Genomic DNA, 5701 nt, shown 5'->3' with positions numbered 1-5701 from the left:
GAAGTTACAGATAGGGACAGTGTGAGTGGAGGCAAAAGCACCTTGATTATTACGAAAGCGAGTTGAAGAGAAGTGCATGAATGGCTGGCGTGATTGTCTAGAGGAGAAGGGTCATAAAGGTGAATTAGGTTGGGAAAGAAATTGAGATTGGCGGGAGTTAAATTGTCTAGGGCGAAATTGAGAGAGTGGACGAGAACCACTAGCAAGCATGGCTAAAGGTATAGTGGGAGAGGTGGTTGAGGAGGCGGGGGGAGTTCTTCCCCCATTGCGGATTTGATCTTCCTATCTTGTGTTAGCCAACAAATTTGTGAGTTTTAAATTAGGTGTTAGAATGTTGTGAGACAAATGATTGCCATGTATCAAGTAAAGCTGCAAGAAGTATGTTTACTTGAACCTCCTCTGGGAGGTGTAGGCCTGCAATTAGTAGGTTGTCGTTTGCAAATTGCCAAGCTTCGAGGAATGCTTCAGTTGTAGGGTGATTCATCATCTGAATCTCGTTTAGTTGCTTGTGAAGGAGGACACATGAAACAACATTGGTTAGTTGATACTGAGTTTCAAGAGGTCCCACATTTCTTGAGCGGTTTCTAACGTCCGAACGAGCTGTAGTTGACGATCACCAAGATGCAAGATGATTTCAGTTTGGGCTTCCAAATCTTTCTTCTTCCAAGAAGCTTTCTCAGCATCAGTGGGCACTTGGCAAGGTTCATTTTTGAAGGTTGCATAGCCCTTCTGGGCCATTATTGACCTGCTGGAGAATCCCAAAATATTGCAAGCAATGCATTTGAAAGGCAAAATAAGAAATTTGCCTTTCTTGGAGAAGGGCAAAATTTTTGTAGCATTGTGTTCGAAGGGCACTTTTTTTCTTTAAAATTTAGTATATTGTATTATAAATAAATTTATTAATCTAATTGCCCAATGCCTAGTTACTAAGGCTATATCAATGATTCATAATAGAGTTGATTAAATCAAATATGTATAGTATAAATTGAATTAGAATTTTATCATTGTTAAGTGATTTTACTTAAAAAGCTTATTTGCACAAGGTTTAGATCTTGAAAGGTAATATTTATTGCACACATAATTTGAAGGCCATATTTTAAAAAGTGACCTTCAAGTGGAAGGGCAAGATCATAGAGAGACCATCAGTAACGCCCCAATTACCAGCTTTTTCAAGGAGCATCTTTATACGCAAGCTCCATGGAAGATAATTGCTACCTTGCAGCTTTTCGGTTTGATAAAACTTCGATAGGGATGAAGATGATGATGCCGCAGCCATGGCTTCTTGAAGAGTCCGAATCAGATCAGGAAGCAGCGCCTGCAGCAGGAAGCGTGAGAGCACTAAAACGCCAAAGAGTTAGTAGTCATCAAGGAGTGATACCATGTAGACAACTACATACAGAACTGTGTATATATATATAGAGAGAGAGAGAGATGGTACGCAGGAGTACGAACATCAGGAATGAACAGTTATGTTTTTTCATTGTGTTGATTCGATTATACAAGGCGATGACCTCTCGGCCATTGCGTCTGTTCAATTATTATTTTTTAATCATTGGTTATTACGTAAGTACATAAAAGTATGTATTTGTTTAATACACCAATAACACAAAGATCAGTGCCAGAATCCTAGAGCTTCTAATCTCCGTCAAGATATAGAAGGGTTGTTAAGAGATCATGGAGTGTAGGCAAGGTACAATTAATATCACAGTGATAATCATAAACAACGATCTGGTTGAACTCTTGGACCTTGAGAACTATGTAGGTCAAATACCTCTTTTGACAGAAGCAGCCGATGAAGGGTGGCTGGAGGAAAGATAGGTGATTGTATCATATCCTTTTATCACCATAGCAGCCAAGGCGGCCGCATCATCAGGGCCAATGTCATAACGTTTGTTGAAGACGCATGCTAAGGGAGGCGTGCTAGAGGAAGGGACGGAAGGCGGGGACTACAGCAGCGGGAGTATGTCAAGCACCACAGCAGAGACAACGGCGGCCTCTTCATCATCACGGCCACTTCAGGATATCATGGAATGGAGCTTGGAATGCGAATGTGCGCATGGGCGGCTATGCGGTGAGCAAAGAAGAGGAGGGAAGTTGCCAGGGGGCGTTAGCTTCGATTTTCAAAACTGACGGCAAAGGTCACATCTACCGACAAGTGAATCAAAAGCACAAGAGGCTTTGAAAGACTTAATTTCAAAATTGAGCGATGAAGCTGACAATTCTAAAACGTCGAAGCTCAACCTAGAAAGTCAGCCTCAAGATTGAGCCTTTTGACATTTTGACACTCACAAACATAGGCCTTTAAAAATGAGCCCCGAACATTGAGCTCAAGGATTATGAATGTGGAATTTGGTGTTGCTAAGTATTCATCTAAAATGCTCCTTAGTTGTGAGCCTTATAGTGATGATTTTGGATGTCATAAACCTAAAAAGTGAGTTTCAAGTGTGAGCCTAATGAAAATGATTTTGGAGACATAGACTTAGAGATGCATGTTACTAAGCCTCAATCTTATTTTTTGTTTTCATATTATAAGGGTACATCAAAACAACCTCAATCTTCCCATCATGTTCTACTATCTCAAGGATACAAATACTCAATGTGTATATCCATGATAGTGCATGTCAAACTCCCCACAGTGTAGAGATACGATAGTCTAGGATGGTAGATCTCAAGCTTGAGTTGTTCTAGAAATTGCAATCTCTTGCGCCCGAATTGTAAGCTTCAAAGATGCCAACGTTCATTAGAAACCTTTCTTGTGGTAACCGTGAAAATTGATTTTGTCATTTCATGAAGGACATGCCATGTGACAAAGGAGAATGGTGCCAAAATTCTGAATTTGAGCCAAAGTTTCTAAATTGGTCTTAGATTGTGAATTTCAAAGATAGTGTGGGGAATGGAGAGTCCCTAACACTCAGTGATAGAGCACATTGACACAATGGCATTTTATACACAATAAAACAACTTGATCCTATCCAAACTCTAAGATTTTGCTACATTGCCATTGGTTGACAATCCATTCAAATCTAGATATAAAGGTAAAATCTAGATAAAATATCCATATTGAATTACTACACCATTGGTGGACCTTTATCGTATGAGGATAATTTACATTTATCCTCATATGATAATACAAAGATAGACCTTAGGATAATGAAGCATGATTGATGATATTAATAACCAAGCTAATAGGATGCACGGCCACCTTATGCTAATATGTATATACTAAATGGCCACTATGCATGCATGCTTGGGTATTTTGCATGCTATCATGCATGCATGCATGCATGGATGCATGGCCATCCAACATGCATACATGGCTACATGGCCAAAATACATGCATGGCCACCTTCCATTCATGCCATGTGGCATGCATGCATATATGAGATGGTGGCTTGCCATGCATGGCATGTCTATGTGGCCTGAGGACATATCGTACTCTTTTTCCATGTCACTGCCATGTCACCATATTGACTAGGTTTTTTGAGCACATGACAAAATGATGACAAGGCCCATGATGACGTGGCTAGGGTGACATGGATGCCATCTCATTAATGACTTAGCATTAGATGGTGAGGTGGCAAGGTGAGTTAGCATGTGATGATATGGCATGGATGACAAGGATGACACATCACCATGTTGACATGGCAACTGGATGATGTGGCATGCCAAGTTGGTGTGATGAGGTGGGATTTGCTGACGTGGCACAATCTTTAGGATGATGTGGCAAGAGCCACCTAAGGCAAGGGGAGAGGTGGAGCTCATGAGGTGGACTACACGTCATCCCCAAGCCTACCACCAAGCCTAGAACTGGGCTATGAAAATAAGGCTTCAACCCCGAAATGGGTAATTCTCCTTATTGGGGGTGTAAATCAACCTTCCTCTATCCAAATTGACTCAAATTTTTTTCTATGAGTAGAGCATCACAAAGACTATGTTCTCATTGAGTCTCATGTAATTTGCAGATAATTTAATATTTTTAATATTTAAATATAATATTTGTTCACCCTCTCTAAGACTATAACATTAATTTTGGAGGATGAATATCTCAAAATCCAACCGTTAAAAATTCGATTAGGTTTGTGTCCCACAAGGACACAATTGATACCTACTGGCACATATAATTAACATAAAAAACTATGCTCATTGCATAGAGTTATTGGCTATACAAGCAAAGTGGTCATTTAGGCTAAGAAAAATTTCCCACAAAATTATAATTAATTAAAAAGTAACAATTTTATTTTAAAAATACCAATAAATCATGTTAAGTCATTTAGAATGTGTGCATGTCATTTGGGCCAATTTCAAGACACTACAATAGATACATAAGTCTACCATGAGAATTAAAGAGAAGTTGTATATAAAATTCCGATCAAACCATACCATCATGTGACCCTTGGTATAACAAATGTTTGGTCAAAAGACATTATCTTCAAATTCTTTGTGGATCTAGGTGAGATTGGCCATTTTATGGTTAAAAAGTAGCTAAAAAATAGGTTTGGGAGAAAAAAAAAAGGCTCCAAAGTGGAGACCCTTATCTTGCTACCACCCCTATCCACTTTGTGGGCTCTTGATTGGTCCTTCCTTGTTACATGCTTCGCACTTAACCTAAGGAGACCTAGTCTAGACTATTGCAATTACATTTTCATGTGCGCAAGTCACACAATAGTTGCGAGTGCATCAAATACAACTATGGGAGATAATACAATGTGCACGGAAGTGAGCCTAGCTCTCACAAAATAACATAATAAAAAATAACGATGTGCCCATGACATTCCACAAGTGCCTACAATTACACTTCAAAAAATAATTCTGACATATGCTCTTTGACTAATTTCCTTTAACCTTCTTTAAATTCCTTGACTCTAGCCTTCTCAAAATACTAATAACAAGCATGCGTGCATGTGCACACACACACACACACACACACTCACTCACTCACTCACTCACTCACTCACTCACTCACTCACTCTCACTCACTCACTCACACGCACTCACTCACTCACTTACTCACACTCACTCACTCACTCACTCTCTCTCTCTCTCTCTCTCTCTCACACACACACACACACGCACACACACACACACACACACACACACACTCTCTCTCTCTCTCTCTCTCTCTCTCTCTCTCTCTCTCTCCCCATCTTTTCATCATGCCATTTTCATCTTGATTTAGTTTCTACCACAAAACAATAATCTATGTGTGTATGTGTGTGAATGTGTTTGTGTACGTGTGTGTATGTATGTAAATATCTAGATATATATGCATACATGTATATATAGTTTAATATATGTTTGTGCATAGATATATATGTATATACAACATATTCATGCACATCAATGGACTCCACTAGGCTCAAATATGCACAATGAGTACGAGTATTGGTTCCAAACTAAAGAGAGAGAGAGAGAGAGAGAGAGAGAGAGAGAGAGAGAGAGAGAGAGAGAGAGAGAGAGAGAGAGAGAGAGAGAGAGAGAGAGAGAGAGAGAGAGAGAGAGAGAGAGAGAGAGAGAGAGAGAGAGAGAGAGAGAGAGAGAGAGAGAGAGAGAGAAAAAGAAGAGAGAGAAGAGAGAGAGAGAGAGAGAGAGTGTGTAGCATGATATTATGACATATAGGCAGAGGTTAAAACCACTATGGGGGAAGAGAGAGAGAGCATGTGTGTGTGTGACAGCATGGATGGAGATGATGGTGGGGTCACCT

At 39.8% G+C, this 5701-nt stretch overlaps 1 pseudogene; it reads right to left on the bottom strand.

Moving 5' to 3' along the window:
- Nucleotides 1-319: 319 nt before the first annotated feature.
- LOC148007963 (uncharacterized) lies at nt 320-1276 on the bottom strand (annotated as a pseudogene).
- Between the last annotated feature and the right edge of the window lie 4425 nt (nt 1277-5701).

This window comes from Lygodium microphyllum, unplaced genomic scaffold (assembly GCF_053477565.2).
Source record: "Lygodium microphyllum isolate KBCC unplaced genomic scaffold, Lygodium_microphyllum_v1.1.10 scaffold_962, whole genome shotgun sequence".
Lineage (NCBI taxonomy): Eukaryota > Viridiplantae > Streptophyta > Polypodiopsida > Schizaeales > Lygodiaceae > Lygodium > Lygodium microphyllum.
Note: the sequence above shows the minus strand (reverse complement) of the source record. Positions and strands in the feature narration are given on the sequence as shown.